Raw genomic sequence first — 26137 nt, 5'->3', positions numbered from 1 at the left:
TAGAACGTACGTGTGGTCGGATGCAGATGTAGGGACACAGAGCCCAGTTGTATTGGTGGGGATGATCATATACACTTGCCATTCGCAGAGCCACCATATTTGGTCCAGTACTGTCCATGATTGGGAAGGAATGTGTCTGATCTCGGCGCACCTGGTGACGTGAACTTGGTCCAAAGGGGTCTTCGGATCCGGTCCGCTGAAGTTGAAACAGGATGGATAACAGTCAGTTCGGTTGTTGCACTGGACATACGTTGCGGTATTGACTGTAGCTGCTAATGGTACTGCGACCATGGTATGTAGGCGGTCGAGCTTTGCTGGAAGGATTCTCTCAGATTACCCAGGATACAGTTGTAGGTGAGGTTGGCGAGTTCTTCGTTCTGTCGGTTGGACCATAGCAGTGGTTGGGCTACGGCAGTAGGCATGAGGGAACAGACATAACAACTCATTGGTTGTGGCGCGGGCTGTGAGTGCGGTGTATCTGTACCAACTGTTCCTCATCATCAGGTTGTAGTCGTTTTCTTCCTGTGTTTGGACATGGGCGAGAATAAGGTGTATCTACTCAGGCTTAGGTGTTCCTGCCGGACGGATTTTGAGTAGGCGTGTGGCGGATGGTTGTACGAAGGGGTTCACACCAATCACTTTGGGGACCATGGCTGGACTAGTAGTGCGGATGGTGATAGTAAAGAGGGGGCCTTTTCCTGGTCGGTCCGGTCGGAGGCATAGGTTGATGCAGCCTTTTTGTTGGATATTGGTCGTAAGGTCTAGCATATGTTTACCATCTTTGATGGTGGTGGCTAACTTGGTGAAGTTAGCGGTCATGGTGGTAGCTTCTTTGGAAAGGGGCCAATTGATGGTTTTGTAGCCTGTATGGAGGAGGACCTGGTCCAAGGTGTCTGGCCAGACCACTCAGACTCTGGGAGCTTGTAGGTACCAATAAAAATAACTGGAGTCAGTCCTGTGTAATCCCAAGTGAGTAAGCTGTAGGCTGAGCAAAGGGACTTGAACGACGATTGGTGTCTTGGTTGATGGGATGCAGATCTGGGGGCCCCTGATCGTTTCCTGAACCAGCTAGTGGGGCATTCTCCTCCAGTGGGAGTGTACCAAGGTTCTGGTACGTTCCCCCCATGTGGTTGAACACAGAGCGGTGATGATGATGGCCAAAATCACACGGTGAGGTCCGTCCCAACGTGGAGAAGACCAGCACTTTCTTTTTATCACCTTGACGAGTACCAGGTCTCCTGGGGACAGGACCTCCTCTGTGGGAGACAGAGAAGATGTCGGCAGATTATTTTGCATTCATCACAGTTCTTTCTTGGAACATTTTGCATAACCACTTAGTGAGGGATTCTGTTTCCCTTTTCTCTTCTACCACCAGATCTTTTTCCCACATTGTTCAGTGGAAGGGTCTGTCTTTCACTGCCTCAAATGGTGTGCATCCCTGTGCTGTTGGAATGATTCTCATGTACGTTTCTACCAGGCTCAGGCATTCTTGCCATCGTTTTCCTGTATCTTCCATGGTTTTTCTGAGTCTGAGTTTTACTGTTCTAATGGTTTGTTCGACGAGTCCAGCACTTTGGTTCAGTTTGGTGAAATCCATGTTCAGAAGCTCGAAGGGATATGTTCCTGTTTGCCTTGTTCCATGCTTGGGTCGTTCATTGCCTTGAGAGTTGTGTCTACAGCAGTTTAGACAGTTTCTGCAAAAAAATTGAAGTAAGTTTGGAGACCTCTGGGAACATGCATTGTTTGTTGTACTGTACTGATCATCCCTTCTGTTGAGACATGGCTCCTCCCATGGCTCAATTTGGCAATTACTTCAAACAATGATCGTGGGACGCATGGCTTGTTTTCTACTGCATAGAGTCCGTTCTTGTGTTGAGTGGCTCCTTTTGTTTCCCATTGCAGTTTCTCTTTTTCTGGGGCATGATTTTGCATTTCTCTTAGGAATTCAGCAGGGATTGGGCTGTGTCTTTCCACCGTCACGTCTTGTTCTAGGAATAGTCTACATGCCTCTGTCAGTGCCACTATTTCTGCGGCTTGTGCAGACCAGTCGCCGGGGAGTCGTCCTGTCTTGAGGTTGTCTTTTTGAGTCACCACGGCATATACGTTGTGTTTTTCTCCATCCAGGGTTTTTGATGATGATCCATCCCCATAGGCAATGTGTCCGGGGGGCAATGGGTTGTCCATTAGGTCAGTTGCATATACGTGGTTAATTATGATTCGTTGAGTGGGCAACTGTGAGAATTGGTTTAACCACTTGTCGTCCGGTCTCCCATGAACTTCAGGGTGACATGTAATGGCCATGTTTGTTGTTCCTGTCCTGGGGCTGCTGGGCAGATATCTTCAGACTGTTCTCTTAGACTTTCAGCTACCTTGGCAGAATCATTCCCGACAATGTCGAGAGAGTAGAAGCTGTTAGATGTGGTGGTGTGGAAGATATTTTTGGTCTGTAATTCCCTGGGTCGGAGGCCATTTTGGGTGGCCACTAGGCTTAGCCCAAGCTGGACCATGATATCTCGTCCCGGTAACTCTCCGATTTTCATTTTGCAGTCTGACAATAAACCCATCCCTTTTGTTGCTTTCTGACCCATATTAATCACTTACTTAATAGTTTAAACAACAATTATTTTCTAAATTACCCGAAATTGATCTCCACTTTGTGATTAACCCAATATCTCTGAACACACAAAGACCAAAAGTCCCTGACTTTGTCTTAGTTAAGTCCCTGACTCTATTAACAGACCAAGACTATAATGCCTTTGCTAATTCTTGTTCTACTTTCATTGGTCCCGGACCAATTGGTTTATTACCAGACTGCAAAGTGGACAGTGAGAGTTCCTACAGTAGGGTCCTGTTCAACGCGATGTTCCTGAAACTCTAGTCGAATGACCAGTGTGTGTGTCTTAAATACAGGAAAAACTGACAGTTGTCACTAGGACTTTGGACAGATACATTTCAGTCATTTGCAGGGCAAAAAGTAATTGATCAGTGTCAGACAGTTGAATATTTGTGCTGACATAACACCCCAATCACAAGACTAAGATTGTTTATTCAGTCAGACAGTTGGGTGTTTATGCTGCTATGTCAGCCGTAAGGATGACTACAATGCTGTTATACTCACAAAAACTTATACAATATGAACAAGCATTTGCAAAGATACTTTGTCTAATCTTACATATTCCCCTGCTGCCAAAAAAACTGTCAGAGACACATAGTTACTGTGTATATAGTGTAAAATCGTCCAATTCAAGTAAGTTATCCATTTGGCATTATTCTCATTGCTAAAAATTAAGTTACAATGAAAACAATCATACTTGGCCAAAACGTGATTTTCAGGGTATGAAAAGTACATTAAGGCAATAAAAACTGAAAAGTTCCCCTGCTGCCAAACAAACTGTCAGAGACACATAGTTCCTGTGTATATAGTGTAAAATCGTCCTATCCATGTAAGTCTTTCATTGGCATCATTCTAGGTGATTCTGGAGCTATTTCCCACCATAAAAAGTGTCCAAAACAGGCATTTTGCGATTAAAATAGTGGTTGTATTAGAACCAGGCCCAGGCGATTCTGGTTGGTGTTTTTACCCTGAAATTGTGTCCAATGATGATAAGGATGTATTTTTGATTATTCTGTATAAAAATAATCATCTAGGGATGTTCAGATGTTTTGTTACGCCCGAATCAATGACCTCAATTTGGGCACTTTATTTACAAGTGGTGGTTTTTAAGAACCAGGCCCAGTCGGTTCTGGTTGGTGCTTTTACCCAGATATAGTATCCATTGTGTGGGTAGATGTATTTTCACTATTCTGTCTAAAAATAAAGATCCAGGACAGTTCCGGGGCTATTTCCCTCCATAAATAGTGTCCAAAACATGCATTTTGCGATACAAAATAGTGGCTGCATTATAACAGGGTCCAGTCGGTTCTGGTGGGTGTTTGTATACGAAACTTGTGTCCAATTATGATGGGGATGTATACTTGACTATTCTGTATAGAAGTAATCATCTAGCGATGTTCAGAAGTTCTGTTATGCCCGAATGAATTACTTTCATTTGGTCACTTTATTTACAAGTGGTGGTTTAGAAACAGGCCCAGTCGGTTTTGGTTGGTGCTTTTACCCAGAATTTGTGTTTATTGTGTGAGTGGATGTATTTTCACTATTTTGTATAACAATAATGATCCAGGATGATTCTGGAGCTATTTCCCACCACAAACAGTGTCCAAAACAGGCATTTTGCGGTTAAAGTAGTGGTTGTATTAGAACCACGCCCAGTCGGTTCTGGTTCGTGTTTTTACCCAGAAATTGTGTCCAATGATTATGGGGATGTATTTTTTATTATTCTTTATAAAAATAATATTCTAGGGATGTTCAGAAGTTCTGTTATGCCCTAATCAATGACCTCAATTTGGGCACTTTATTTACAAGTGGTTGTTTAGAACCAGGCCCAGTCGGTTCTGGTTGGTGCTTTACCCACAATTAGTGTCGATTGTGTGGGTTTGATGTATTTTCACTATTCTCTGTAAGAATAAAGATCCAGGGATGTTCTGAGACTATTTCCCACCAGAAATAGTGTCAAAAACATGCATTTTGCGACAAAAATAGTGGTTGCATTAGAACCAGGCCCAGTCGGTTCTGGTTTGTGTATACCCCCTTAACGTGTGTCCAATAGGAATGGGGTTGTATTTTTGACTATTCTGTATAAAAATTATCATCTAGGGATGTTCAGAAGTTCTTCTATGCCCGAATAAATGACCTCCATTTGGGCACTTTATTTTGCATGTTGGTTGTAGTAGAACCAAGCCCAGTCGGTTCTGGTTGGTGCTTTTACCCAGAGTTAGTGTTGATTGTGTAGGTGGATGTATTTTCACTATTCTGTCTAAAAATAAAGATCCAGGATGTTTCTAGGGGTATCTACTACCATAAATAGTCTCCAAAACATGCATTTTGTGATAAAAAATAGTAGTGAAGGCAGGTTCCGGGCCTGTGTCGGCGCATCAGTCAGGCTGGGTAGCCGCTATGGCCCAGGTGATTTTCCAGGGCTGCCCTGCTCTTGACGGAGTGGCCACCCAGCGGGGCTGTGTGTGTTTCATGGTGGGAAACTCGTGCTGCCCCTTCATCCCTGCCGGCATGTCCTGCTCGGTCCATGATGCCCTGCAGGCTATTAGGAACATGCAGAGAGCTGTGACCGGAGATCCGGTTCCACAACGAGGATGGCTTGACTGGTTCTTCTCTGGCTCATGGAAACAGCCACTTCAATATTTCAATATTTTCACAGACACAAAAGGAGGGAATTGTGGGATGGACTGGCTAACTGGCTTAATAATTGTTTATTCTTGTCGCACCATGTGGTCATACTGGTTTAACTTTGTTTTTTAAGATCGTAGAATGCAAGGTAGACTAGCCAAACTGGTTTTACAATTGAATTAAAAGATCGTGGAATGTAAGAAAGACTAACTAGTTGGCCTTGCAATTGTTTGTTCGCCTCGAGAAATATAAGAAAGGCTGGCTAACAGGGTTTGCAATTTTTTCCTTGTATTGTGCGATGAAAAGAGGTTCAACTTCAGGAGTAACTGTCACTCTCCAGGTCATCTAGGGTCAAGTGCACACTTGAAAACTTTCATATTCGACCAAAACGTGCTTATCAGCACATAAAAAGCACATTTGGTGGTACGCGGGAAGAACGGCAGCAGACAAAAAGGCTATTTAGAAAGGTATCACCACTACGCAGAAGAACGTCGGCTACTCTGCCCTCACTGGAAGACATTGCCAGCCCTCGTTACCTCAGCAGAGCCAGGGACATGATCAGGGACCCATGCCACCCTGGTCACAATCGGTTCCAGCTGCTGCTCTCTGGCAGACAGACGCTGTAAGTTTCCCACATCCGTTGGGACTCTAAACTTGGGGTAACACAACACAATCCCTTCTGTGTAATAACTTCGGGTGAGGTAATATGAATAGACATTAGGTACAAGGTGATCTGACACCTACATGCTGAATGAAGGTAAGTGAAAGACAGTGAGAGGTAAGAGATCCACTCAAGGGGTGGTGATGCAATGTATCCATAAAGGCAGAATTGTAAATTAAGAGTCTGGAGTCATAACTTGTAAAACGGTGTAAAAATGTCAGAGACACAAATGACATAGTGTAATATCATCAAATTTTATAATTTAATAAGTTTTTCATTTGGCATCATTCTAATGGCTAGATATTAAGTTATAATGAAAACTATGATACTTGGCCAAAACGTGATTTTCAGCGCATGAAACGCACGTTAAGCCAATAAAAACTGAAATGTTCCCTGCTGCGAAACAAACTGTCAGAGACACATAGTTACTGTGTATATAGTGTATAATTGTCCAATTCAAGTAAGTTTTTCATTTGGCATCATTCTAAGTGATATAAATTAAGTTATAGTGAAAATTATGATACTTGGCCAAAACGTGATTTTCAGCGCATGAAACGCACGTTAAGGCAATAAAAACTGAAATGTTCCCCTGCTGCGAAACAAACTGTCAGAGACACATAGTTACTGTGTATATAGTGTATTATTGTCCAATTCAAGTAAGTTTTTCATTTGGCATCATTCTAAGTGATAGAAATTAAGTTATAGTGAAAATTATGATACTTGGCCAAAACGTGATTTTCAGCGCATGAAACGCACGTTAAGGCAATAAAAACTGAAATGTTCCCCTGCTGCGAAACAAACTGTCAGAGACACATAGTTACTGTGTATATAGTGTATTATTGTCCAATTCAAGTAAGTTTTTCATTTGGCATCATTCTAAGTGATAGAAATTAAGTTATAGTGAAAATTATGATACTTGGCCAAAACGTGATTTTCAGCGCATGAAACGCACGTTAAGGCAATAAAAACTGAAATGTTCCCCTGCTGCGAAACAAACTGTCAGAGGCACATAGTTACTGTGTCTATAGTGTAAAATCATCCAATTTAAGTAAGTATTGCATTTAGCATCATTCTAAGTGCTAGAAATTAAGTTATAGTGAAAACTATGATACTTGGCCAAAACGTGATTTTCAGCGCATGAAACGCACGTTAAGGCAATAAAAACTGAAATGTTCCCCTGCTGCGAAACAAACTGTCAGAGGCACATAGTTACTGTGTCTATAGTGTAAAATCATCCAGTTCAAGTAAGTATTGCATTTAGCATCATTCTAAGTGCTAGAAATTAAGTTATAGTGAAAACTATGATACTTGGCCAAAACGTGATTTTCAGCGCATGAAACGCACGTTAAGGCAATAAAAACTGAAATGTTCCCCTGCTGCGAAACAAACACTCAGAGGCACATAGTTACTGTGTATATAGTGTATAATTGTCCAATTCAAGTAAGTTTTTCATTTTGCATCATTCTAAGTGCTAGAAATTAAGTTATAGTGAAAACTATGATACTTGGCCAAAACGTGATTTTCAGCGCATGAAATGCACATTAAGGCAATAAAAACTGAAATGTTCCCCCGCTGCGAAACAAACTGTCAGTGACACATAGTTACTGTGTATATAGTGTATAATCGTCCAAATTAAGTAGGTTTTTCATTTGATATCATTCTAAGTGATGAAAGTTAGGGTTAGGGTTAGGGTTAGGTTAAGTTATAGTGAAAACTATGATACTTGGCCAAAACATGATTTTCAGCGCATGAAACGCACATTAGGGCAAAAAAACTGAAATGTTTGTTAGGTCTGAAAATACAACTTCAGGAGCAGGCTAAGAAAGAGTGAGATAAATTTAAATAGAAAATATGTATGACCAGACTGCAAAGTGGACAGAGAGTTCCTACAGTGGGCTCCTGTTCACTGCGATGTTACTGCAACTCTAGTCGAATGACCAGTGAGTGTGTCTTAAATACAGGCAAAACTGACAGTTGTCCCTAAGACTTTGGACAGATACGTTTCAGTCATTTGCAGGGCAACAAGTAATTGATTAGTGTCGGGCCTGGAATCTGTAGTCAATGGTTTCCAGACGTGGGGTGTTCTTCGCTGTTCCTACCCTGGGGAATACCGCCATCATGATTTTGGAGGAGACTGACCAGTGTTTGTATTAGAGGGGGACATCCGAGCCCCAAACTGAATCATGGGGGAAGAAATCAAAGCTCCGTCGTTGACGCCTGGTGGGTAGATGTGGGTTGGCGTCGACAGTTGGAATCGAGTCTGCTGTTAGAACGTACGTGTGGTCGGATGCAGATGTAGGGACACAGAGCCCAGTTGTATTGGTGGGGATGATCATATACACTTGCCATTCGCAGAGCCACCATATTTGGTCCAGTACTGTCCATGATTGGGAAGGAATGTGTCTGATCTCGGCGCACCTGGTGACGTGAACTTGGTCCAAAGGGGTCTTCGGATCCGGTCCGCTGAAGTTGAAACAGGATGGATAACAGTCTGTTCGGTTGTTGCACTGGACATACGTTGCGGTATTGACTGTAGCTGCTAATGGTACTGCGACCATGGTATGTAGGCGGTCGAGCTTTGCTGGAAGGATTCTCTCAGATTACCCAGGATACAGTTGTAGGTGAGGTTGGCGAGTTCTTCGTTCTGTCGGTTGGACCATAGCTGTGGTTGGGCTACGGCAGTAGGCATGAGGGAACAGACATAACAACTCATTGGTTGTGGCGCCGGCTGTGAGTGCGGTGTATCTGTACCAACTGTTCCTCATCATCGGGTTGTAGTCGTTTTCTTCCTGTGTTTGGACATGGGCGAGAATAAGGTGTATCTACTCAGGCTTAGGTGTTCCTGCCGGACGGATTTTGAGTAGGCGTGTGGCGGATGGTTGTACAAAGGGGTTCACACCAATCACTTTGGGGACCATGGCTGGACTAGTAGTGCGGATGGTGATAGTAAAGAGGGGGCCTTTTCCTGGTCGGTCCGGTCGGAGGCATAGGTTGATGCAGCCTTTTTGTTGGATATTGGTCGTAAGGTCTAGCATATGTTTACCATCTTTGATGGTGGTGGCTAACTTGGTGAAGTTAGCGGTCATGGTGGTAGCTTCTTTGGAAAGGGGCCAATTGATGGTTTTGTAGCCTGTATGGAGGAGGACCTGGTCCAAGGTGTCTGGCCAGACCACTCAGACTCTGGGAGCTTGTAGGTACCAATAAAAATAACTGGAGTCAGTCCTGTGTAATCCCAAGTGAGTAAGCTGTAGGCTGAGCAAAGGGACTTGAACGACGATTGGTGTCTTGGTTGATGGGATGCAGATCTGGGGGCCCCTGATCGTTTCCTGAACCAGCTAGTGGGGCATTCTCCTCCAGTGGGAGTGTACCAAGGTTCTGGTACGTTCCCCCCATGTGGTTGAACACAGAGCGGTGATGATGATGGCCAAAATCACACGGTGAGGTCCGTCCCAACGTGGAGAAGACCAGCACTTTCTTTTTATCACCTTGACGAGTACCAGGTCTCCTGGGGACAGGACCTCCTCTGTGGGAGACAGAGAAGATGTCGGCAGATTATTTTGCATTCATCACAGTTCTTTCTTGGAACATTTTGCATAACCACTTAGTGAGGGATTCTGTTTCCCTTTTCTCTTCTACCACCAGATCTTTTTCCCACATTGTTCAGTGGAAGGGTCTGTCTTTCACTGCCTCAAATGGTGTGCATCCCTGTGCTGTTGGAATGATTCTCATGTACGTTTCTACCAGGCTCAGGCATTCTTGCCATCGTTTTCCTGTATCTTCCATGGTTTTTCTGAGTCTGAGTTTTACTGTTCTAATGGTTTGTTCGACGAGTCCAGCACTTTGGTTCAGTTTGATGAAATCCATGTTCAGAAGCTCGAAGGGATATGTTCCTGTTTGCCTTGTTCCATGCTTGGGTCGTTCATTGCCTTGAGAGTTGTGTCTACAGCAGTTTAGACAGTTTCTGCAAAAAAATTGAAGTAAGTTTGGAGACCTCTGGGAACATGCATTGTTTGTTGTACTGTACTGATCATCCCTTCTGTTGAGACATGGCTCCTCCCATGGCTCAATTTGGCAATTACTTCAAACAATGATCGTGTCACGCATGGCTTGTTTTCTACTGCATAGAGTCCATTCTTGTGTTGAGTGGCTCCTTCTGTTTCCCTTTGCAGTTTCTCTTTTTCTGGGGAATGATTTTGCATTTCTCTTAGGAATTCAGCAGGGATTGGGCTGTGTCTTTCCACCGTCACGTCTTGTTCTAGGAATAGTCTACATGCCTCTGTCAGTGCCACTATTTCTGCGGCTTGTGCAGACCAGTCGCCGGGGAGTCGTCCTGTCTTGAGGTTGTCTTTTTGAGTCACCACGGCATATACGTTGTGTTTTTCTCCATCCAGGGTTTTTGATGATGATCCATCCCCATAGGCAATGTGTCCGGGGGGCAATGGGTTGTCCATTAGGTCAGTTGCATATACGTGGTTAATTATGATTCGTTGAGTGGGCAACTGTGAGAATTGGTTTAACCACTTGTCGTCCGGTCTCCCATGAACTTCAGGGTGACACGTAATGGCCATGTTTGTTGTTCCTGTCCTGGGGCTGCTGGGCAGATATCTTCAGACTGTTCTCTTAGACTTTCAGCTACCTTGGCAGAATCATTCCCGACAATGTCGAGAGAGTAGAAGCTGTTAGATGTGGTGGTGTGGAAGATATTTTTGGTCTGTAATTCCCTGGGTCGGAGGCCATTTTGGGTGGCCACTAGGCTTAGCCCAAGCTGGACCATGATATCTCGTCCCGGTAACTCTCCGATTTTCATTTTGCAGTCTGACAATAAACCCATCCCTTTTGTTGCTTTCTGACCCATATTAATCACTTACTTAATAGTTTAAACAACAATTATTTTCTAAATTACCCGAAATTGATCTCCACTTTGTGATTAACCCAATATCTCTGAACACACAAAGACCAAAAGTCCCTGACTTTGTCTTAGTTAAGTCCCTGACTCTATTAACAGACCAAGACTATAATGCCTTTGCTAATTCTTGTTCTACTTTCATTGGTCCCGGACCAATTGGTTTATTACCAGACTGCAAAGTGGACAGTGAGAGTTCCTGCAGTAGGGTCCTGTTCAACGCGATGTTCCTGAAACTCTAGTCGAATGACCAGTGTGTGTGTCTTAAATACAGGAAAAACTGACAGTTGTCACTAGGACTTTGGACAGATACATTTCAGTCATTTGCAGGGCAAAAAGTAATTGATCAGTGTCAGACAGTTGAAGATTTGTGCTGACATGTCACCCCAATCACAAGACTAAGATTGTTTATTCAGTCAGACAGTTGGGTGTTTATGCTGCTATGTCAGCCGTAAGGATGACTACAATGCTGTTATACTCACAAAAACTTATACAATATGAACAAGCATTTGCAAAGATACTTTGTCTAATCTTACATATTCCCCTGCTGCCAAAAAAACTGTCAGAGACACATAGTTACTGTGTATATAGTGTAAAATCGTCCAATTCAAGTAAGTTATCCATTTGGCATTATTCTCATTGCTAAAAATTAAGTTACAATGAAAACAATCATACTTGGCCAAAACGTGATTTTCAGGGTATGAAAAGTACATTAAGGCAATAAAAACTGAAAAGTTCCCCTGCTGCCAAACAAACTGTCAGAGACACATAGTTCCTGTGTATATAGTGTAAAATCGTCCTATCCATGTAAGTCTTTCATTGGCATCATTCTAGGTGATTCTGGAGCTATTTCCCACCATAAAAAGTGTCCAAAACAGGCATTTTGCGATTAAAATAGTGGTTGTATTAGAACCAGGCCCAGGCGATTCTGGTTGGTGTTTTTACCCTGAAATTGTGTCCAATGATGATAAGGATGTATTTTTGATTATTCTGTATAAAAATAATCATCTAGGGATGTTCAGAAGTTTTGTTACGCCCGAATCAATGACCTCAATTTGGGCACTTTATTTACAAGTGGTGGTTTTTAAGAACCAGGCCCAGTCGGTTCTGGTTGGTGCTTTTACCCAGATATAGTATCCATTGTGTGGGTAGATGTATTTTCACTATTCTGTCTAAAAATAAAGATCCAGGACAGTTCCGGGGCTATTTCCCTCCATAAATAGTGTCCAAAACATGCATTTTGCGATACAAAATAGTGGCTGCATTATAACAGGGTCCAGTCGGTTCTGGTGGGTGTTTGTATACGAAACTTGTGTCCAATTATGATGGGGATGTATACTTGACTATTCTGTATAGAAGTAATCATCTAGCGATGTTCAGAAGTTCTGTTATGCCCGAATGAATTACTTTCATTTGGTCACTTTATTTACAAGTGGTGGTTTAGAAACAGGCCCAGTCGGTTTTGGTTGGTGCTTTTACCCAGAATTTGTGTTTATTGTGTGAGTGGATGTATTTTCACTATTTTGTATAACAATAATGATCCAGGATGATTCTGGAGCTATTTCCCACCACAAACAGTGTCCAAAACAGGCATTTTGCGGTTAAAGTAGTGGTTGTATTAGAACCACGCCCAGTCGGTTCTGGTTCGTGTTTTTACCCAGAAATTGTGTCCAATGATTATGGGGATGTATTTTTTATTATTCTTTATAAAAATAATATTCTAGGGATGTTCAGAAGTTCTGTTATGCCCTAATCAATGACCTCAATTTGGGCACTTTATTTACAAGTGGTTGTTTAGAACCAGGCCCAGTCGGTTCTGGTTGGTGCTTTACCCACAATTAGTGTCGATTGTGTGGGTTTGATGTATTTTCACTATTCTCTGTAAGAATAAAGATCCAGGGATGTTCTGAGACTATTTCCCACCAGAAATAGTGTCAAAAACATGCATTTTGCGACAAAAATAGTGGTTGTATTAGAACCAGGCCCAGTCGGTTCTGGTTTGTGTATACCCCCTTAACGTGTGTCCAATAGGAATGGGGTTGTATTTTTGACTATTCTGTATAAAAATTATCATCTAGGGATGTTCAGAAGTTCTTCTATGCCCGAATAAATGACCTCCATTTGGGCACTTTATTTTGCATGTTGGTTGTAGTAGAACCAAGCCCAGTCGGTTCTGGTTGGTGCTTTTACCCAGAGTTAGTGTTGATTGTGTAGGTGGATGTATTTTCACTATTCTGTCTAAAAATAAAGATCCAGGATGTTTCTAGGGGTATTTACTACCATAAATAGTCTCCAAAACATGCATTTTGTGATAAAAAATAGTAGTGAATGCAGGTTCCGGGCCTGTGTCGGCGCATCAGTCAGGCTGGGTAGCCGCTATGGCCCAGGTGATTTTCCAGGGCTGCCCTGCTCTTGACGGAGTGGCCACCCAGCGGGGCTGTGTGTGTTTCATGGTGGGAAACTCGTGCTGCCCCTTCATCCCTGCCGGCATGTCCTGCTCGGTCCATGATGCCCTGCAGGCTATTAGGAACATGCAGAGAGCTGTGACCGGAGATCCGGTTCCACAACGAGGATGGCTTGACTGGTTCTTCTCTGGCTCATGGAAACAGCCACTTCAATATTTCAATATTTTCACAGACACAAAAGGAGGGAATTGTGGGATGGACTGGCTAACTGGCTTAATAATTGTTTATTCTTGTCGCACCATGTGGTCATACTGGTTTAACTTTGTTTTTTAAGATCGTAGAATGCAAGGTAGACTAGCCAAACTGGTTTTACAATTGAATTAAAAGATCGTGGAATGTAAGAAAGACTAACTAGTTGGCCTTGCAATTGTTTGTTCGCCTCGAGAAATATAAGAAAGGCTGGCTAACAGGGTTTGCAATTTTTTCCTTGTATTGTGCGATGAAAAGAGGTTCAACTTCAGGAGTAACTGTCACTCTCCAGGTCATCTAGGGTCAAGTGCACACTTGAAAACTTTCATATTCGACCAAAACGTGCTTATCAGCACATAAAAAGCACATTTGGTGGTACGCGGGAAGAACGGCAGCAGACAAAAAGGCTATTTAGAAAGGTATCACCACTACGCAGAAGAACATCGGCTACTCTGCCCTCACTGGAAGACATTGCCAGCCCTCGTTACCTCAGCAGAGCCAGGGACATGATCAGGGACCCATGCCACCCTGGTCACAATCGGTTCCAGCTGCTGCTCTCTGGCAGACAGACGCTGTAAGTTTCCCACATCCGTTGGGACTCTAAACTTGGGGTAACACAACACAATCCCTTCTGTGTAATAACTTCGGGTGAGGTAATATGAATAGACATTAGGTACAAGGTGATCTGACACCTACATGCTGAATGAAGGTAAGTGAAAGACAGTGAGAGGTAAGAGATCCACTCAAGGGGTGGTGATGCAATGTATCCATAAAGGCAGAATTGTAAATTAAGAGTCTGGAGTCATAACTTGTAAAACGGTGTAAAAATGTCAGAGACACAAATGACATAGTGTAATATCATCAAATTTTATAATTTAATAAGTTTTTCATTTGGCATCATTCTAATGGCTAGATATTAAGTTATAATGAAAACTATGATACTTGGCCAAAACGTGATTTTCAGCGCATGAAACGCACGTTAAGCCAATAAAAACTGAAATGTTCCCTGCTGCGAAACAAACTGTCAGAGACACATAGTTACTGTGTATATAGTGTATAATTGTCCAATTCAAGTAAGTTTTTCATTTGGCATCATTCTAAGTGATATAAATTAAGTTATAGTGAAAATTATGATACTTGGCCAAAACGTGATTTTCAGCGCATGAAACGCACGTTAAGGCAATAAAAACTGAAATATTCCCCTGCTGCGAAACAAACTGTCAGAGACATATAGTTACTGTGTATATAGTGTATTATCGTCCAATTCAAGTAAGTTTTTCATTTAGCATCATTCTAAGTGATAGAAATTAAGTTATAGTGAAAACTATCATACTCGGCCAAAACATGATTTTCAGCGCATGAAACGCACGTTAGCAATAAAAACTGAAATGTCCCCCTGCTGCGAAACAAACTGTCAGAGACACATAGTTACTGTGTATATAGTGTAAAATAGTCCAATTCAAGTAAGTTTTGCATTTAGCATCATTCTAAGTGATAGAAATTAAGTTATAGTGAAAACTATGATACTTGGCCAAAACGTGATTTTCAGCGCATGAAACGCACGTTAAGGCAATAAAAACTGAAATGTTCCCCTGCTGCGAAACAAACTGTCAGAGACACATAGTTACTGTGTATATAGTGTATTATTGTCCAATTCAAGTAAGTTTTTCATTTGGCATCATTCTAAGTGATAGAAATTAAGTTATAGTGAAAATTATGATACTTGGCCAAAACGTGATTTTCAGCGCATGAAACGCACGTTAAGGCAATAAAAACTGAAATGTTCCCCTGCTGCGAAACAAACTGTCAGAGGCACATAGTTACTGTGTCTATAGTGTAAAATCATCCAATTTAAGTAAGTATTGCATTTAGCATCATTCTAAGTGCTAGAAATTAAGTTATAGTGAAAACTATGATACTTGGCCAAAACGTGATTTTCAGCGCATGAAACGCACGTTAAGGCAATAAAAACTGAAATGTTCCCCTGCTGCGAAACAAACTGTCAGAGGCACATAGTTACTGTGTCTATAGTGTAAAATCATCCAGTTCAAGTAAGTATTGCATTTAGCATCATTCTAAGTGCTAGAAATTAAGTTATAGTGAAAACTATGATACTTGGCCAAAACGTGATTTTCAGCGCATGAAACGCACGTTAAGGCAATAAAAACTGAAATGTTCCCCTGCTGCGAAACAAACACTCAGAGGCACATAGTTACTGTGTATATAGTGTATAATTGTCCAATTCAAGTAAGTTTTTCATTTTGCATCATTCTAAGTGCTAGAAATTAAGTTATAGTGAAAACTATGATACTTGGCCAAAACGTGATTTTCAGCGCATGAAATGCACATTAAGGCAATAAAAACTGAAATGTTCCCCCGCTGCGAAACAAACTGTCAGTGACACATAGTTACTGTGTATATAGTGTATAATCGTCCAAATTAAGTAGGTTTTTCATTTGATATCATTCTAAGTGATGAAAGTTAGGGTTAGGGTTAGGGTTAGGTTAAGTTATAGTGAAAACTATGATACTTGGCCAAAACATGATTTTCAGCGCATGAAACGCACATTAGGGCAAAAAAACTGAAATGTTTGTTAGGTCTGAAAATACAACTTCAGGAGCAGGCTAAGAAAGAGTGAGATAAATTTAAATAGAAAATATGTATGACCAGACTGCAAAGTGGACAGAGAGTTCCTACAGTGGGCTCCTGTTCACTGCGATGTTACTGCAACTCTAGTCGAATGACCAGTGAGTGTGTCTTAAATACAGGCAAAACTGACAGTTGTCCCTAAGACTTTGGACAGATACGTTTCAGTCATTTGCAGGGCAACAAGTAATTGATTAGTGTCGGGCCTGGAATCTGTAGTCAATGGTTTCCAGACGTAGGGTGTTCTTCGCTGTTCCTACCCTGGGGAATACCGCCATCATGATTTTGGAGGAGACTGACCGGTGTTTGTATTAGAGGGGGACATCCGAGCCCCAAACTGAATCATGGGGGAAGAAATCAAAGCTCCGTCGTTGACGCCTGGTGGGTAGATGTGGGTTGGCGTCGACAGTTGGAATCGAGTCTGCTGTTAGAACGTACGTGTGGTCGGATGCAGATGTAGGGACACAGAGCCCAGTTGTATTGGTGGGGATGATCATATACACTTGCCATTCGCAGAGCCACCATATTTGGTCCAGTACTGTCCATGATTGGGAAGGAATGTGTCTGATCTCGGCGCACCTGGTGACGTGAACTTGGTCCAAAGGGGTCTTCGGATCCGGTCCGCTGAAGTTGAAACAGGATGGATAACAGTCTGTTCGGTTGTTGCACTGGACATACGTTGCGGTATTGACTGTAGCTGCTAATGGTACTGCGACCATGGTATGTAGGCGGTCGAGCTTTGCTGGAAGGATTCTCTCAGATTACCCAGGATACAGTTGTAGGTGAGGTTGGCGAGTTCTTCGTTCTGTCGGTTGGACCATAGCTGTGGTTGGGCTACGGCAGTAGGCAAGAGGGAACAGACATAACAACTCATTGGTTGTGGCGCGGGCTGTGAGTGCGGTGTATCTGTACCAACTGTTCCTCATCATCGGGTTGTAGTCGTTTTCTTCCTGTGTTTGGACATGGGCGAGAATAAGGTGTATCTACTCAGGCTTAGGTGTTCCTGCCGGACGGATTTTGAGTAGGCGTGTGGCGGATGGTTGTACGAAGGGGTTCACACCAATCACTTTGGGGACCATGGCTGGACTAGTAGTGCGGATGGTGATAGTAAAGAGGGGGCCTTTTCCTGGTCGGTCCGGTCAGAGGCATAGGTTGATGCAGCCTTTTTGTTGGATATTGGTCGTAAGGTCTAGCATATGTTTACCATCTTTGATGGTGGTGGCTAACTTGGTGAAGTTAGCGGTCATGGTGGTAGCTTCTTTGGAAAGGGGCCATGTGATGGTTTTGTAGCCTGTATGGAGGAGGACCTGGTCCAAGGTGTCTGGCCAGACCACTCAGACTCTGGGAGCTTGTAGGTACCAATAAAAATAACTGGAGTCAGTCCTGTGTAATCCCAAGTGAGTAAGCTGTAGGCTGAGCAAAGGGACTTGAACGACGATTGGTGTCTTGGTTGATGGGATGCAGATCTGGGGGCCCCTGATCGTTTCCTGAACAAGCTAGTGGGGCATTCTCCTCCAGTGGGAGTGTACCAAGGTTCTGGTACGTTCCCCCCATGTGGTTGAACACAGAGCGGTGATGATGATGGCCAAAATCACACGGTGAGGTCTGTCCCAACGTGGAGAAGACCAGCACTTTCTTTTTATCACCTTGACGAGTACCAGGTCTCCTGGGGACAGGACCTCCTCTGTGGGAGACAGAGAAGATGTCGGCAGATTATTTTGCATTCATCACAGTTCTTTCTTGGAACATTTTGCATAACCACTTAGTGAGGGATTCTGTTTCTCTTTTCTCTTCTACCACCAGATCTTTTTCCCACATTGTTCAGTGGAAGGGTCTGTCTTTCACTGCCTCAAATGGTGTGCATCTCTGTGCTGTTGGAATGATTCTCATGTACGTTTCTACCAGGCTCAGGCATTCTTGCCCTCGTTTTCCTGTATCTTCCATGGTTTTTCTGAGTCTGAGTTTTACTGTTCTAATGGTTTGTTCGACGAGTCCAGCACTTTGGTTCAGTTTGATGAAATCCATGTTCAGAAGCTCGAAGGGATATGTTCCTGTTTGCCTTGTTCCATGCTTGGGTCGTTCATTGCCTTGAGAGTTGTGTCTACAGCAGTTTAGACAGTTTCTGCAAAAAAATTGAAGTAAGTTTGGAGACCTCTGGGAACATGCATTGTTTGTTGTACTGTACTGATCATCCCTTCTGTTGAGACATGGCTCCTCCCATGGCTCAATTTGGCAATTACTTCAAACAATGATCGTGGGACGCATGGCTTGTTTTCTACTGCATAGAGTCCGTTCTTGTGTTGAGTGGCTCCTTTTGTTTCCCATTGCAGTTTCTCTTTTTCTGGGGCATGATTTTGCATTTCTCTTAGGAATTCAGCAGGGATTGGGCTGTGTCTTTCCACCGTCACGTCTTGTTCTAGGAATAGTCTACATGCCTCTGTCAGTGCCACTATTTCTGCGGCTTGTGCAGACCAGTCGCTGGGGAGTCGTCCTGTCTTGAGGTTGTCTTTTTGAGTCACCACGGCATATACGTTGTGTTTTTCTCCATCCAGGGTTTTTGATGATGATCCATCCCCATAGGCAATGTGTCCGGGGGGCAATGGGTTGTCCATTAGGTCATTTGCATATACGTGGTTAATTAGGATTCGTTGAGTGGTGAAGAATATGACATATTTTACTCATTCTTTTTAGTATAGCTGTTTCATTTTGATATCATATTTTACTCATTCTTTTGAGTATAGCTGTTTCATTTTGATATCATATTTTACTCATTCTTTTTAGTATAGCTGTTTCATTTTGATATCACATTTTACTCATTCCTTTTGTTGTGGCGGTCTTGTTTTAGAGTCGCCACTGGTTCCCAACTCAAATACAATATGAACAGAAGGATGGGTCTGAGACTCCTCAACTATAATGTTAACAAAAGGCTCTTCCTGAGTCTCTTATTTCAAGGTGGGATCCACACTGATAAGAGACCAGATGGAGGACTTCAAAGGGCAGAGGAACAAAGAGCAGGGCGGAGGGTCGGGACTTTATAGGACCAGCGGAGACAGAGGTCTGGATGATGTGGATTCAAGGCTGGAAGATGTGGAGCCCAGAGAAACCCCCCCTCACAGCAGCCCTGGACCAGCCCACATCTCATTATTAATCAGCGAATGAATATGCATTTTTGTTGGACTATAACTGGGCAAACGCGGGTTTTGACAATGTCTTTTCCATCCTCCGCTTTGGGACATAAACACTCAGCGGGCTTATTCTATGGGAGGGAGACCCGGAGCTCTGTATGAATCAATTTGAATGGAATAAATCATCTGTGGATAAACTCGCTCAACCCTGGTTTGTCTCCTCCGATGCTGAACACGCTCCATTGTTAGACTGGAGACTACAGAGTTAAGGAATTGGAGTCAGGTAAAATATTTATAGTCTAACAGTTTTGGTGACCCAGTCCGTGAGTCGGTTGCGTAGACAGATAGGGGTTAAGGCCGATAACTCCGTCCGTGAACCAGGGAGGAGACTGCGTAGACATATGGGTTAAGGCCAGCCGCGGACTCTAAAACACGTCGGCGAACGTGGAGTCGCGGTTATCGAAACACGTCAGCGAACGTGGGAATAAGGAAAAGTTAAACACGTCAGCGAACGTGGGAATAAGGAAAAGTTAAAACACGTCAGCGAACGTGGGAATAAGGAAAAGTTAACCACGTCAGCGAACGTGAGGGAGCGCCGGCGAGCGTGAGACCTTTCTCTTGGGACTTCTCCGACAGGCGCCTGATCAACTGAAAGGTAAGCAGAATACCTATTACTGAAACGTTAAAATTCTGCTATTGGATTTTTAAATTATGGAGAAGTGACTATAGAAAGGGGATATCGGGAATAGGAGATTCCGAAAAGGTTGTAATATACCTAGAGTCGGAATTGATGACGATCCCAGAACGGTCGTTTTGAGATAGAGAAAACGGTCGTATGAAACAAAGGAACAAGAGATTCCGGAAAGAGTTGTATGCAGGAGTTATTTTAAAGTCTTCAGCAGGGAAACGACTGGGTCCACAGATGTTTGATTCCTAGAATTGATTCTAAAAAAAAAAAAAAAAAAAAAAAAAAAGTAACAATAATTCCTAGAATTGAACATACTAAAATTCCAAATTTATCCGGAGACTTGATCTAGATTGAATTGGTGAAAATGGAAGGATGTGAGAGTGCGGGAGAATGTGGAGAATGGAATGAATTGACAATTTTGTATGCAGATGTGGAAGCACAGGTTCTGAGTGGTGTTCAAGTTAAAAAAACAACCAAAAATAAGACGCGAGTTGGTGAAACAATTTAGTACTTTAAAAGAAAATGTACATTTTGTAGGTCAAAAGCATGAATGGAATATGAATAACTTGTCCATTGCTTTGCGGAAAGTAGAGCATGACGCCACAGCTAAGGAGGTGGAACTCCGAAGGAGAAAAGAGGAGGTGTGGAGGTGGAGGCGGGGGTCGATACTGAGAAAGGAGGAGGAGTTGGAACAGCATAGATTGGCAATACACAACCTGGTAATTGCGTCAATAGCTTTGGCTGCGGTGAGGGCCCCCACCTAGATCGAACCAACTTTGACTCTTGTACCTTCAGCGCCTCCACTGAATAATAAAGCTCCATTAAAACCTCACGGTATACCCATACAAGCACCAATAGTGACTTTAGGTGGACGATTGATCCTTGACGTTGAGAATGAGGAGGAAGCTATGTCCTCCGAGGCAAAAGGCCTCATAGGAAAAGCATGTAATCTCGAACACGCGAAAGATAGGACAGAACGATCCTGAGTTGACTTGACTGACCGAGAGGACAATGATGAAAAAGAAATGACCAAAGGGACTCGACAGAAAAATGAAATAAAGAAAGGTAGGAAAAAAGGAAAAGATGACTTGACTGACAATCTTATACTGTTTGAGGACGCGAATCGACAATCAGACTATAACTCAGATAATGATTCAGACATTGCAGGTGAACAGGAGAATGAGAGTGTGGACATGTATAAACAGGCTCTACCAGATTTGGGATCTCATTACGCCCTTCGCCCACGTAACAATGGGGCAAAAGAGACACCAGACAAGACTGCCGCGCCAAAACCAAAGCCCAGCGCAAAGCGGGTACAAGCTACATCTGGAGGTATGTATCCCCTCCGCCCTCAGGGAGCAGAAATGATATTTGAACCTCTTGGTCTTAGAGATGTGGCTACATTGGCTGACCAACTCCCTCCAATGGCAAATGGAGGAAGTACATGGCTGATGAAGTTTTTGGCCCTAATGAGCGGACAGAATTGTGCGCTTGGTGACATGAGACAGGCCATATCAGCTTCCTGCTCTCATCATCAATTACAAATGATAGAGGAGGAAGCAGAAACTATCAGGTACCCACACGAAACCCCATTGTCCCAGGTATCGGGCGCCTTATTTACGGCAATTAAAAATACCTTCCCAAGATCCCATGACATGGCTCCAACCGTGTTTCCATACATCGATGGAGTGGGAGGTCCGGTACACTATGAAAAGTGCATTAATGCCTGGATAGATAGTACCGGCCGACACCCATCGGGCAGATTAGATAATATCCTCTTATTCCGAACAGCTGTTGTCGAGGGTCTTCCAGAACCTGTGAAAAAGGAGTTGAAAAAGGACCCTGACTTGTTGACTGGTGATGAACCAAGGTTTAAACGTCACCTGTCTCACCATTGTAAGATGTATGATAACGAGAAGGTAAAAGAAAAAGCCGAGTCGCTAAATATGAATTCTGCTCTGGTAAAATTACAACTTTCCAAATTTTATAGTGAATCCAAAAAATCTAAACAGGAAAAGACAAACCAATCTGCCCAGATGTTCCAGGGCCATGGTCGGGCTCGAGATGGTGGTCAGTTCCATGATGGATACGGTGGTCGCAGGGGTGGTTTCTCTGGTGGCCGGGGAAAAGGGTACTCGAGACCGGGCCAACAAGACAACTGTTTTACATGTGGCCGTCCTGGACACTGGAGACATGAGTGTCCCAGTCAGCGACAGTACCCGCGGCAACCCCCAACACAACAGGGGGGGCCACCACATCAACAGCGGCCCACGCGCGGAGGAGCAAGAGGCACTGGCAGACCATGGCGGTCACAGCAGCCAGCTCAGTCAACTGGACAATATTACCAGGGTGGAGATGATCCTCACAGTCCATGGGATCCTCCACACTCCGAATAGGGGTGCCCGAGAGGCTCGGTAAGCAGGGGAACGGCAGACCCAATGCTTCATATGAGAATCAACGGCGTCCAAACATCAGCTTTGGTGGACACGGGAGCAACATACTCATCTTTGAACATGCCGCTCACAGCCGGTTGTCTCTCCTCTTCAACCATAACTTTGGTCGGCTTCTCGGGATCTCCTCAAGCTCTGCCTATTACCAGACCGCTGCAAACGGAAATACCCCACCTAAAACAGACTCTATTTCATTCCTACGTCCATTCACCCCAAACACCTGTGAATTTAATGGGAAGAGACTTGTTGATGTCTATTGGAGCTACCATCTTATGTGGGCCGGATGGCCTCACAGTGACTTTACCAAATGGTGCAAAGATTCCGTGTTCGCAACCAGTACGAACATGTGGACAATGGTTGATGTGTCCCTTGCAACAAGACACCGAGGTAGCAACAATCTATTGGTCATGTCTTGAGCCTGAAACTCCGGCCACTGGGGGACTGTTGTTTGTTTATCACCAGTGGAAATCATTCATTGATTCACTCCGGCCTTACCATCCGCCCAAGGATGACTTTCATTGTACTTTGTTTTATGACACAGAAGATGACTTAGTCTATCGAGACCGTTTTCAGAAGGTTCTTGGAACACCCTGGCAATTGAAATCCACCAAAATATTAGTGGGTCCAGAAGGCGTAGCTTCATATGTTGATTTGGACGAATCGCAAAAAGTGTGGTACAAAATGTCGGATACAGCCGACCCCCACATTTCTTTGGCTCTGTCTTATGGTCACGAAGCTCGTCAACTCGGTCCCATGGTCAAGAAACTTCTTAAAGTCACTGACTGGCAGTCCACTGACCTACCAGGGCTGACTTATTCCAAATTGCATGACTCTTATCAGATTGACCCACATGCCCCATTGATAAACTCCTCCATTTTGGAGGAACAAATCTTGACTCGAGAACATGGTAGGGAATTGACTGATCACCACCAGACAGAGGAGTTACTGAAAACTATTCCGGACACATTGTGGTCATCAGGACCATTTGATGTAGGACATTGTGTTAAAATTCCACCTGTAATGTTAAAAATAGATGAGAGTGCCATCATCCACAGGCCACAATATAGATGGACTCCAGATGCGGACAAAGGTATGGAAGACACTCTAGGTGGACTGTGGGACGCAGGTGTGATAGAACTTTCTAACTCACGATGGAACACGGCATTGAGACCAGTACTTAAGGCGGATGGACAGAGTTACCGTATGGCACATGACCTTAGACCTGTGAACGACGCGACGCTGACTCCGATCCTACCAGTACCCGACCCCCATAGAATGTTGACTTCGCTCAGTCCAGTGTATCAATGGTTTACTTGTATTGATCTAGCTAACGCCTTTTTCTGTGTACCTTTGCATCCTTCAGCCAGACAGTACTTTGCGTTCACCTATCGTGGTGTCCACATGCAGTATCAGCGCCTGCCACAAGGGTTTAAAAACTCACCTGGTATTTTTAATCAGTGTCTGAAGGACCTGTTACAAGACCTAACGTTACCTGAAAACTCTGTTCTTTTACAGTATGTGGATGACCTTTGCATTGCGACAACCACTTCTGAAATCTGTCTGGCGGTCACTAGGATGGTCCTGCTAAAACTTCATAATATTGGTTTCAAAGTGTCAAAGAAGAAGCTTCGGTGTTGTCGAAGAGAAGTAACTTTTCTAGGCCGTGTTGTGTCAGCCAAAGGACTGTCCATGTCACCTGAACATCGAAAAACCATTTTGTCTCATTCCAGGCCCCAAACCGTCAAAGACATGTTGTAATTTCTGGGTCTCTGTGGCTACAGTAGGACCTATATACCATGTTATGTGGACAAGACACATACACTTCGCGTTCTGGTAAAAGACAAAGGTGTTAAGAATCTTAGAGCACAACTTGATTGGACGTAAGAAGCAGATGAAACCTTTGTGTCTCTGGTTCAAGAACTGGCCTCTGCGGCTGCCCTGGCCAACCCTGATTTTGACAAACCTTTTCATCTTGATGTGTCTAACTCGGCGACTACAGTAAATGCTGTTTTATTTCAGAAGGTTTCGACGACTAGGCGGGTATTGATGTATTGTAGCGTAACACTAGATGGTGTTGAGCTTCGTCAACCAGAGTGTACTCGTTATGCAGCAGGGCTCGCTAAAGTGCTTCTTAAAACAGCTCATACAGTGATGGGACATCCCATATATGTTCTGACTGATCATGGGGTATCGGCGTATGTGGCTTCATCAGCATTTACCTTATCATCGCTTCGACAGTCTAGACTTTTACGTATTCTCACAGCTCCAAACATCAATTACGTTCACACAGGTATCAATATGGCGGATAACATTCAGCTAGGACCACATGAATGTGCTATGAGGGTTAATCACCAAAGGTACGTTCGGCCTGATCTCAATACTAAACCGCTTACATTTGGTTGCATCATGTTTACAGATGGTTGTTGTTGGAGAGACCATTCAGGACGTCTCTGTGCGGCGGCTGCCGTATTGGAGAGCAAGGGGGATGACTTCGTGCCTTGTGCCCACAAAAGGAGGGAATTGTGGGATGGACTGGCTAACTGGCTTAATAATTGTTTATTCTTGTCTTACCATGTGTCATACTGGTTTTACCTTTGTTTGATAAGATCGTAGAATGCAAGGTAGACTAGCCAAACTGGTTTTACAATTGAATTAAAAGATCGTGGAATGTAAGAAAGACTAACTAGTTGGCCTTGCAATTGTTTGTTCGCCTCGCGAAATATAAGAAAGGCTGGCTAACAGGGTTTGCAATTGTTTCCTTGAATTGTGGGATGAAAAAAAGGTTCAACTTCAGGAGAACCTGTCACTCTCCAGGTTATCCAGGGTCAAGTGCACACTTGGAAACTTTCATATTCGACCAAAATGTGCTTATCAGCGCATAAAAAGCACATTTGGTGGTACGCGGAAAGAATGGCAGCAGACAAAAAGGCTATTTAGAAAGATATCACCACTACGCAGAAGATCGTCGGCTACTCTGCTCTCACTGGAAGACATTGCCAGCCCTCGTTACCTCAGCAGAGCCAGGGACATGATCAGGGACCCATGCCACCCTGGTCACAATCGGTTCCAGCTGCTGCTCTCTGGCAGACAGACGCTGTAAGTTTCCCACATCCGTTGGGACTCTAAACTTGGGGTAACACAACACAATCCCTTCTGTGTAATAACTTCGGGTGAGGTAATATGAATAGTCATCAGGTACAAGGTGATCTGACACCTACATGCTGAATGAAGGTAAGTGAAAGACAGTGAGAGGTAAGTGATCCACTCAGGGGGTGGTGATGCAATGTATCCATAAAGGCAGAATTGTAAATTAAGAGTCTGGAGTCATAACTTGTAAAACTGTGTAAAACTGTCAGAGACACAAATGTCTCTCTATATATAGTGTAAAATCATCAAATTTCATAATTTAATAAGTTTTTAATTTGGCATCATTCTAATGGCTAGATATTAATTTATAATGAAAACTATGATACTTGGCCTAAACATGATTTTCAGCGCATGAAAAGCACATTCAGGCAATAAAAACTGAAATGTTCCCCTGCTGCCAAACAAACTGTATTATCGTCCAATTCAAGTAAGTTTTTCATTAAGCATCATTCTAAGTGATAGAAATTAAGTTATAGTGAAAATTATGATACTTGGCCAAAACGTGATTTTCTGCGCATGAAACGCACGTTAAGGCAATAAAACTGAAATGTTCCCCTGCTTCGAAACAAACTGTCAGAGAAACATAGTTACTGTGTATATAGTGTAAAATCGTCCAATTCA

This window comes from Stigmatopora nigra, chromosome 11, assembly GCF_051989575.1.
Source record: "Stigmatopora nigra isolate UIUO_SnigA chromosome 11, RoL_Snig_1.1, whole genome shotgun sequence".
Taxonomy (NCBI): Eukaryota; Metazoa; Chordata; class Actinopteri; order Syngnathiformes; family Syngnathidae; genus Stigmatopora; species Stigmatopora nigra.
This window is presented reverse-complemented; position numbering follows the sequence as displayed.